The sequence below is a fragment of the Rhinoraja longicauda genome, chromosome 7 (assembly GCF_053455715.1).
Source record: "Rhinoraja longicauda isolate Sanriku21f chromosome 7, sRhiLon1.1, whole genome shotgun sequence".
Taxonomy (NCBI): Eukaryota; Metazoa; Chordata; class Chondrichthyes; order Rajiformes; family Arhynchobatidae; genus Rhinoraja; species Rhinoraja longicauda.
Window position 1 is genome coordinate 15,160,254 of NC_135959.1, and position 11,181 is coordinate 15,171,434.

Sequence of the window (11,181 nt, forward strand, 5' to 3'; positions counted from 1 at the left end):
AATTAAAGTGGCCAGTGGAAGGGTTGGGGATGTGCAAAGATTGGGGAGGGAGGGGGGGGGGGAGTCAGTCTACCCCAGGACAGAAGGGGGAGGAGGAGTTGTACAGTTTGATAGTCACAGGGAAGAAGGATCTCCTGAGCAGGGCCGTCTTAATGCATGGGCCTGATGGGCACTTGCCCGGGGCCCCACGAGCATAGGGGCCCCATGCTGATCTGTGTATGTTAAGTAACTTGCAATAAATAAATACTACTTTAAAAATGTAGGTTCAATAAGTGCTTTTTTCGCAACATTTTCAGTCCCTAAGTGCTTCTCACAGCGATCTGTAAGTGCTTTTCGCAACAATGTAGCACCCTAAGTCCATCGCTAAGTGCTTTTCGGTAAGTGCTTTTCGCCGGCACGACGGGGGGGGGGGGGGGGGGGGGGGCTGGTAGGGAAAGGGGGGTGGGGGAGAGTAACGGTAGGGGCCCCAGTACACTGCTTTGCCCGGGGGCCCATAATGCTGTAAAAACGGCCCTGCTCCTGAGGCGTTCTGTATTGCATCTTGGTGGAACCAGTCCGTTGCTGAAGGTGCTCCTCAGGTTGACCAGTGACCAGTCATGGAGGAGATGAGCTGTATTGTCCAAGATGCTCCGCAGCCAACCTTCGTGATGAGTTTGTTAATCCTATTGGCGTCCAAGGCCTTCGCCCTGCTGCCCCAGCACACGGCAGCGAAGAAGATGGCACTGGCCACCGCCAATTGGTAGAACATCTGCAGCATCTCACTGCAGACGTTGAAAGAGCGGAACCTTCTCAAAAAGTACACCCAGCTCTGTCCCTTCTTGCACAGGGCTTCAGCGTTCCTGGACCAGTCCAGTTTACTGTCCAAGTACACCACAAGGTATTTGTGCTCCTTGGTAAACTGCACATCCACACCATTGATGGAGACTGGGGATAGGGGTGTTCCTCTCCTCCTAAAGTCCACCACTAACTCCTTACTCTTGTCGGTGTTGAGCTGCAGGTGATTCAGCCCACACCACTCAACAAACTCGATGACCACACCTCTGTATTCAGTTTCCCTCCCCTCACTGATGCAGCCCATAATTGCAGAGTCATCCGAAAACTTCTGCAGGTGGCAGGAGGCGGTGTTATATCTGAAGTCCAAGGTGTAGATGGTGAGCAGGAAGGGAGAGAGGACCGTCCCCTGTGGGGCCCCTGTGTTGCTCACCACCATGTTCGAGACACAGTTCTGTAATCTGACAAGCTGTGGTCGTCCAGTGAAGTAGTCAGTGATCCAGGACACCAATGAAGCATCCACCCGCATCTTCGTCAGTTTGCTCCCTAGCAGTGCAGGCCGGATGGTGTTAAAAGCACTGGAAAAGTAAAAAAACTTGACTCACAATGCTTCCCGGCTTACCCAGGTGAGCATAGGAACAATGGAGCAGGTGGATGATGGCGTCCTCAATCCCCATCTTTGTTTAGTAAGCGAACTGCAGGGAATCCAGGTAGAGTTTAACCAGGGGTCGCAGGTGAGTGAGCACCAGCCTCTCTGGGGATTTCATGATGTGTGAAGTCAGCGCCACCAGTCTGTAGTCATTGGAGGAGCCGTGTAACATGTAAAATATTTTGTGTGAAGGTGTTGGCTGGGAATTTGGAAAGGCGTGAATTCTTTAAAAAAACCCTGTTGAGATCTTTTAAATTCCAACGCATGCCATTTTCCAAGTTATTTTATTATGAATTGAAATGCTGTCAGGTGTGGTGGTGGAGCTAGACAGATTGGGGCGTTTAAGATGCTTTTAGATAAGCATACGCTGATGGATGGATATGGATTATGTGTAGGTAAGTGAGAGTAGTTGAACTTAGCATAATGTTCTGTAGAGGCATGATGGGCCAAAAAGCCGGTACTGTTCTTTTGTTCTATGTACAAACAAGGCTAGGAATATACAGCTGGTCAGGCAGTACCCAGGGAGGGAGAGTACAAAATCCTCCTCATGACCTACAAAGCCCTCCATAACCTGGCCCCATCCTACCTGACCGACCTCCTCCACAGGCACATTCCCACCTGCACCCTCCGCTCTGCTGCTGCCAATCTCCTATCCCCCCACATCCGGACCAAACTCAGATCCTGGGGGGACAGGGCTTTCTCCATCGCTGCTCCCACCCTATGGAACTCACTACCCCAAACCGTCAGAGACTCCTCCACACTCACCACATTCAAAACATCACTGAAGTCTCACCTGTTCAGTACTGCCTTCAACCACTGAAGGTCACCTCACCTTCTGTCTCCTTTCTCTGTTCGTTTACTTATTTATCTATTTATTCACTTCCCTATGTTCTCTAAATCCCTGTAAAGCGTCTTTGAGTGTATGAAAAGCGTTATATAAATGTAATGCATTATTATTATTATTATTAAAAGAGGGTTAACTTTACAAGTCAATGAATTTTCATCAGAACTAGCTAAACTCTTTGCAAAGCATTTCCCCCTTTCCCCTCACCTAAACCTATGTCCTCTAGTTCTCGATTCTACTACTCTGGGCAAGGGACTCCGTGCATTTACCCAATCTATTCCTCTGATTATTTTGTACACCTCTATTAGATCACCCCTCATCCTCCTGCTCTTCCAAGGAATAATGTCCTAGCCTGCTCAACCTCTCCCTATCGCTCAGCCCCTCGTTGTATCCTGCAAAGTTGTATCCTTTAATGGGCGCACTTATTTATAATGAACAGAAAATGCTTCAAATGCTCCATAGGTCAAGGAACATCTGTAGAGAGGGGCAGAGCAGTGGAACCAAGGTTTCAAGGCAGTTTTTTCCCTCGCAGTGCTTCGTCAAAGAGCAAATGTAAGATTAAATCCCAGGCGGCGAAAATATACATCTGCCCGGGTTGTTTAGTGGCACTTAGCCAGTCTTGTGTAACCATGTCAAACATTATCATGGTATAATTTGCCTGAAAGATATCAGGGGTACATAGAACATAGAACAGTACAGAACAGGAACAGACCATTCAGCCCACTATGTATGTGCTGAACATGATGATGTTAAGCTAATCTCTATCTGCACAAGATCCATTCCCTGCATATCCATGTGCCCATCCTAAAGCATCTTAAATGCCACTATCATATCTCCCTCCACCACCACCACTACCCCGGCAGGATTCATTGCTTTTTCTTTACGTTGAGTAGCACACCCACCAGACAAATCGAGGAAGGGTCTCGACCCGAAACGTCACCCTTTCCTTCTCTCCTGAGATGCTGCCTGACCTTACTCCAGCATTTTGTGAATAAATCGATTTGTACCAGCATCTGCAGTTATTTTCTTAGACAAATAGAGGGTCTCGCTTACTTACTATAACATAGAAGGAGACTACTCGACCATAAGATCCAGCCAGTCTCCTCACAGAATCATCTCACCAGTCCCATCTTCCCTCTCTGTTTCCCTTTGCCCCTGTAATTGTCTCTCTCTTCCACACCCATCATCTCTCTTTTAGTACTTTTGCCATTAACCTGGACAAAGAGGTAATTCACGGTAACCAATTGAACTACCTGCGTAGGAGGAAACCGAAGCACGAGGAAAATGTGCATTACCCAAGATCAGGGCAGATCCTAGGCCTCTAGAGCAGTAAATGCTGTGTCCACCATAAGGGCTCCTTATGGTGGCCACACAACTCCCCAGCACATCTTTGGAATGTGGATGAGAACTGTCTTCAGTTGTTTTCCTCCAAGCCCTGGTCTCGATTGTTGTTCTTGGTCGGTGTCCAGGGATCAGCTCCTGGAATGAGCACTTGAGCGAGCAGATGGGAGGCTATTTTCAGCTGTAATGTCAGTGGCAATGTTTGCAAATGACTTAAGGTGCCAGAATTGATACAGTACACACGCACTTGTCACCAGAATGAATCTCCATCTTCAGAGGTAAAATAGCCTAGTTCATTTATTTTAGATGGGAGAACAGTAGCAGCAGACCTGTGCCAGGGGCATATAAACCTACAGGAATAAGAGCTAGGAGGGGCAGGTAGTGTAGAGAAAGAGGGAGTCTGCAGAAGGACTTGGACAGGTTGGAAAATTGGTCAGAGAAGTAGCAGATGGAATATAGCACAGCAAAGTGTGGAGTCATGCATTTTGGTAGTAGGAATAAAGGCATAGACTATTTTCTAAATGGGGAGAGAATTCAAAAGGCGGAGGTGCAAAGGGACTTGGGAGTGCTGGTGCAGAATTCTCAAAAACTTAATTTGCAAGCCAAATTGGTAGTAAGGCAAACGCAATGGTAGCATTTATTTCGAGAGGATCCGTCTACAAAAACAGGGATGTAATGTTGAGAATAGGCACAAAAAGCTGGAGTAACTCAGCGGGTCAGACAGCATCTGTGGAGAAAAAGAATAGGTGACGTTTCGGGTTGAGACCCTTCTTCAGACTGAGAGTCAGGGGAAAGGGAAATGAGAGATATGGACGGGTGTTGTAGAGAGATATAGAACAAATGAGAGAAAATTATGCAAAAAGTAACGATGATAAAGGAAACAGGCCATTGTTAGCTGTATTTTAGGTGAGAACAGACAATGAGACTCAACAAGATGACTTTGAAGCTGGTACCAGGTGGATGGTTGAGGGATGGGGAGAGAGGGTTGCAAGGGTTACTTGAAGTTCGAGAAATCAATATTCATACCATTGGATTGTAAGCTGCCAAAGCCAAATATGAGATGTTGAGGCTCTATAAGGCGATGGTCAGACTGCATTTGGAGTATTGCGAGCAATTCTGGGCACCATATCTGAAAAAGGATGTGCTGGGACTGAAGAAGGTCCAGAGGAAGTTTATGAGAATGATCCCAGGAATGAGTGGGTTACGATAACGATACGATATGATACGATTGAACTTTATTTATCCCAGGAGGGTCAATATATGATGAGCACTTGACGGCACTGGCCCTGTATTCGCTGGAGTTTAGAAAGATGAAGGGAGACCTCATTGAAACTTACCAAATAGTGAAAGGCCTGGATAGAGTGGATGTGGTGAGGATGTTTCCACTAGTGGGAGAGTCTTGGACCATAGCCTCAGAATGAAAGGATGTTCCTTTAGGAAGGAGATGAGAAGGAATTTCTTTAGTCAGAGAGTGGCGAATCTGTGGAATACATTGCCACAGAAGACTGTGGAGGGCAAATCAATGGATATATTTAAGGCAGAGATAGATAGATTCTTGATTAGTATGGGTGTCAGAGGTTATGGGGAGACAGCAGGAGAATGGGGTTAAGAGGAAAAGACAGATCAGCCATGATTGAATGGTGGAGTGGACTTTATGAGTTGAATGGCCTAATTCTGCTCCTATCACATTATTTGTATTGGCGACAATGAAAGTACCAGGAGATTTCAAAAAAAGCATATATTTTTCAGGATGGAACGCTACCATTTTCACCCAGTCAGCCTCATGAAGTTCCTTTGGACAGGCCGAAACTCATAGAAGCTCAGCACATCAGGAACCTTGCTGTACAGATGGGATGTCAAAACTGACCCACTGTAAGTCTGACAGAGTGAAGGCAATCAAAACTCTGTTACCCAAAGGGGTGACTGTTACATTTTGCTATATTCTCTGTGACATTCTTTTTTCTGTTTGGCAATTTGTCTTTAGTGAGGAGAATTAATCTTTCCTGTGCCCAATGACAATCTTAATTTCTCCATTCACGTACTGTTCGAGTTACGGTTACAAATTGAGAACAAGAAAGGAAAATAGTATGCAGGAGGAAATCTTTTTGCCGAAAGTTGTTAAGTATCTGGGACATTATGGAGTATGGAGAAAGTTGGAGTGTGGGATGGGATAGATCCATTTGTTGTTGTCCAAGTGGGAACTAATGACGTGGGGAGGTTCTGCTGAAGGCGAATGAGGAAGGTTCCTAACTCACAAAAGTTGTTTATGTCTGCATTACTACATGAGCAACATGTAAATTGACATCTATATACTAAAACTCTCGTTTGTTATCTTGTTTGTGACTGAACTTCAGTCAAAACGGTACACGATAGTGCGACAATTTTAGGCCCACCTTACTCAGTGTCGTCACTTTAATGGTAAAAATTGTAGTTTTATTGAAATTAGTGTTATATTTTTTAAGTTATTCACATTTTAAAGTTTAAATCTATCTCCTAGGGAGGGTGGGATGGAGGGAAGGGAGGGAGGATAAGTGGGGTTGAGGGGGATGGGGTGGGGGAGGGGGAGAGGATGGGGAAGGGGGAAGGGGGGTGGAGGGAAGGGAGGGAGGATAAGTGGGGTTGAGGGGGGTGGGGAGAGGGAGAGGAGGGGGAGGGGGAGACGGGTTGTAGGGAGGGGGGGTTGTAGGGAGGGGAGAGGGGAGGGGGAGGAAGGAAGGTGGGAGGGGGGAAGGGAGGAAGAGGGGGGAGGGCAGTGGACAGGAGGGAGGGGGAGGCAGGGGGGAAGAGAGGAGAGGTGGAGGGGGAGGAGAGGGTGCTGCACCAATGCAGGAGAGGTTTGGGCCCAACGGGTCCACTTGGTCTAGTAGGCACTAAAGGTCAGAGAGTTGAATCCATGCTTCAAGGCTTGGTGTGGAAGAAATGGGTTCCAATTCTGGGCACTGGCACCAACACGAGGAAACGAGGGAAGTGTATCATTGGGGAAGGATCCATTTCAATCAGCTCGGACCAGAGACTTAGTTTAGTTTAGTTTAGAGATGCAGAGCGAAAACAGGCCCTTTGGCCTACCGAGTCCGCGCCGCCCAGCGATTCCCCCCACAATACCCTACACACACTAGGGACAATTTACAATTTTTACCAAGCCAATTAGCCTACAAACCTGTACGCCTTTGGAATGTGGGAGGAAACCAGAGCACCCGGAGAAATCCCATGCAGTCACTGAGAGAAACTCCGTACAGACAGCACCCGTAGTCCCGGTGAAACAGATAACTGGGGTTCTAAACAGGGCTTGACATTAGTAGGTGGGGGGAGGGGTCTGGTGAGGGGATATGTAGGCGTTTAAAGAGAAAGGACAAAGTGATAATGCAGGGTGCTGAGATGGACAATGATAACCAGGGTGTGTCAGGAAGAGACAGATATATTCGCGGAACTGCAATTAGTCAGGGCAGGGAACAAGTTTAAAAATGGCATGTTCTAGACTCGTGTAGGAAAGAACTGCAGATGCTGGTTTAAATCGAAGGTAGACACGAAATGCTGGAGTAACTCAGCGGGACAGGCAGCATCTCTGGAGAGAAGGAATGGGTGACGTTTTGGGTCGAGACCCTTATTCAGACTGAAGAAGTGTCTCGACCTGAAACGTCACCCATTCCTTCTCTCCAGAGACGCTGCCTGTCCCGCTGAGTTGTTCGAGACTCGTCATTCCTTAAGGCAAAATCAGGAATAAATGGGCATGATGCAATAGCCATTATAGAAATCTGGTGCAAAGAGACCAAGGGTGGCAATTACAAACACGGCATAAAACTTGCTTCAGCTTGGGACAATAATATAAGTCTGCTGCGTTTTATAAAGTTGGTGGTGATGGTTGTGAGAAGCACAAACAGGTCTCGGGGAAATTTTAGTGAGATGTCAAGGAGTAAATATAAGATTAAATTCCAGCCGGTGAAAACATACGTCTGCCCAGGTGGTTTACTGGTGCTTAGCCAGTCTAGTATAATAATTTAAAGCACTGCCATGATATAATATCAGGGTTACATCAATAGTCAATTTATTTGTCACATACACATAAATGTGTAGTGAAATGAAAAATGACCCGCAGTTCAACAATAAGACCAATAAGAATAATCAATAAAAAATGCAATAACACATACAATCATAAACCAACACCAAACAAAAGAAACATCCATCACAGTGAGTCTCCTCCAGTCACCTCCTCACTGTGATGGAACACGGAACAGTACAGCACAGGAACAGGCCTTTCAGCCCATAATGTCCGTGTCAAACATGGTGCCATGTTAAACTAATCTCCTCTGCCTGCACGTGATCCATATCCCTCCAATTATCTCCTATAAATTTAACTTCTACTCAATAACCAAAGTCTGTAGTCTCTTTAATGCTCTGGTTTATTTTCACCCACATGTTTAGACCGTAATGGTGTATCCTTATTGTTTTGATGTGTTTATGCTTTATTCTTCATTGTTAACTGTATGTTTGTATTGTAATTTGTGAGCGGAGCACCAAGGCACATTCCTTGTATATGCATACTTGGCCAATAAACTTATTCATTCATTCATTCATTCATTCAACTTACAGAAGAGATAGGCAGAATGGGATAAAGGCGGTGGAGAGAAAGATGTCCCATATGGTCTAGCAGATAGAATTCCTCGTTTTCACCCAGGCAGCCTGGGTTCGACTCCCAGTCTGTGAATTGAAGTTCCATGTGCCACATTGAAGCCGGAAAGATTGTGACAGCTTTTTTTGTTACTCTGGTCTTTACTGAGGTTAATTCTGCTGTAGATCATTGTTTTGTTTTTATTTATAGAGATACAGAGTGGAAACTGGCCCTTTGGCCCACCGAGTCCACGCTGACCATCGATCACACATGCACTAGTTCAATGTAATCCCACTTTCACGTCCGATACACTAGGGCCAATTTACAAAAGCCAATTAACCTACAAAACGTGCACGTGCTGCTGAATGAGGGAGGAAACAGGAGCACCTGGAGAAAACTCACACGGTTACAGGGAGAACGTACAAACTCGGGACCGACAGCACCCATAGTTAGGATCGAACCTGGTGGTCTCTGACGCTGTGAGGCAGCAGCTCCGCCATCAAACAATTCAGCGATGTTGAAGAAACCTTGTATCGTCATCCTCGCCTGAACCCTTGGCTCTGTTGCTTGGTGAAGGTCATGTCCACTGTATCTCTGAATGAAAGGAAGATATGCCGTGATCTGGAGAGCACTTCTCTTGCCACTGGGAGGATGCATTTCAGGAGGACCCTGGTGATGACTTTCCCTGTGGTGGACAGCATGAAATCTCTCTGTGGTTACTGTAATGTCCTCTGTAAGACCCTGTTGTGGCTAGCACAATGAATATACACCCGACATCTTGTAAGAAGATTTTATTACTGATCCTTCACCAGGAAACTTCTAGAAGGTCACCTGACCTCAGTCACAAGGCACAAGCCCATTGGCCCTAGAAGGTCATCTGACCTCAGTCACAAGGCACAAGCCCATTGGCCAGCTTCTGCTCTTGGCCTCAAGGGGGCACTGGCATTTACATCACATATACATCACATCTCCCCCTTTACTTTAATTACATCACATCTCCCCCTTTACTTTAATTACATCACATCTCCCCCTTTACTTTACTTACATCAATTTAATGTGGATGAAACACCACAAATAACACAATGCTCTTCAAACTACAAAACTATCAACTTTACATAACAAGCCGTGCCGGGGGTTTGGACAATCGGCCACTTCTCGTGCAAGTCGTATTTCCAACCCGTTCTGTGTCGTATTCATGTTTTATGCGTAGTGGGGCAGGGGCAGGCGCAGCGGGGAGCCCTCTCGCAGGTAGGCGCTGGGAGGCTTGAGGAAGAGTAGCGGCTCGCTACCCGGCACCGGGTTCCCCAGCTCCTGGGCATGCTCGGCATAGTTCCTGCCCACGCACACGATCTTTCTCTCCCACTCCCAGAAACGGCTCAGGTTCTTCCTGGAACTCATCCCCGCAGTCGCCCTGCCGGCAGGGACCCGACACTCTGACTCTGTCTCTGTCTCTGTCTCTGACTCTGTCTCTGTCTCTGTCTCTGTCTCTGTCTCTGTCTCTGTCTCTGTCTCTGTCTCTGACTCTGTCTCTGACTCTGACTCTGACTCTGTCTCTGTTGCCGTCTCGTGCAGCTGGAATGCCCTTATCCAGTCCTTATAATTCTTGGCCAAGTTCCCTTGCAGGGAGAGTGGTCCCGGTGGCTTGAGTCCAGACATTCTTTTCTTTAGTTGCTTTTTACTTCTGACACCATGTAATGTCCTCTGTAAGACCCTGTTGTGGCTAGCACAATGAATATACGCCCGACATCTTGTAAGAAGATTTTATTACTGATCCTTCACCAGGAAACTTCTAGAAGGTCACCTGACCTCAGTCACAAGGCACAAGCCCATTGGCCCTAGAAGGTCATCTGACCTCAGTCACAAGGCACAAGCCCATTGGCCAGCTTCTGCTCTTGGCCTCAAGGGGGCATTGGCATTTACATCACATATACATCACAGTTACTACAATTGGACATATGTCTTTTCTTGAAGATAGACACAAAAAGTTGGAGTAACTCAGTGGGACAGGCAGCATCCTTTCTTGAAGATGGTTACAATTACGACACCTCTGACATCCCCTGGTATATCCTGCTCTTCCTCATGTTTTGTGTTTTGTTTAAAGCACATCCTAACAATTTCAAATGTACATAAGGTGCAATTTGTTGAATTTCCCGCTGTTTTGGGGTCCCATTTATTTCCACCACCTCGGCTCCTTGCTCAGATGTTTTTGCATCCCCAGGCGGAGAGAAAATGAGGGCCAAATTTTCTAGTGATGAATTTGGAAATGGTGGCTACATTTGCATTCTCAATAACCTGCTCTTGAAGAGATCACTGCAGCTGAATCTCCTTCGACACTGCAATCATGCAGCATAGCGGAGCATATTTGACCAGTCTGACCTGTCACTGATGAGTAAGTTTAACTGCACGTCACGGATAGAGCCTGACCTGTTGATTATACTTTTAGACTTTGGAGATTCAGCGTGGAAACAGGCCCTTCGGCCCACCGAGTCCGTGCAGACCAGCGATCACCCTGTCCACCAGCACTATCCTACACACTATGGACAAATTTACAATGTTATCGAAGCCAATTAACCTACAAACCTGAACATCTTTGGAGTGTGGGAGGAAATCGGTGCACCCAGAGAAAACCCACGTAGTCACAGGAAGAATGTACAGACAGCACCCAGGCGGAGTCAGGATCGAACCCAGATCTCTAGTGCTGTAAGGCAGCAATTCTACCACCGTGCCATTGTGCTGCCCCTCGATTACTCATGGAATTTTATATTCATGTCACATTGACAGTGATCTCCCTGAAAAGTTTCAATTTTTTAATCAGTTGGGATTAGATTCAGGCAAAGCCACTGACACAATGACCCTCATTGATTTTTTTTTAGATTTAGAGATACAGCGCGGAAACAGGCCCTTCGGCCCACCGAGTCCGCGCCGCCCTGCGATCCCCGCACATTAACACTATCCTACACCCACTAGGGA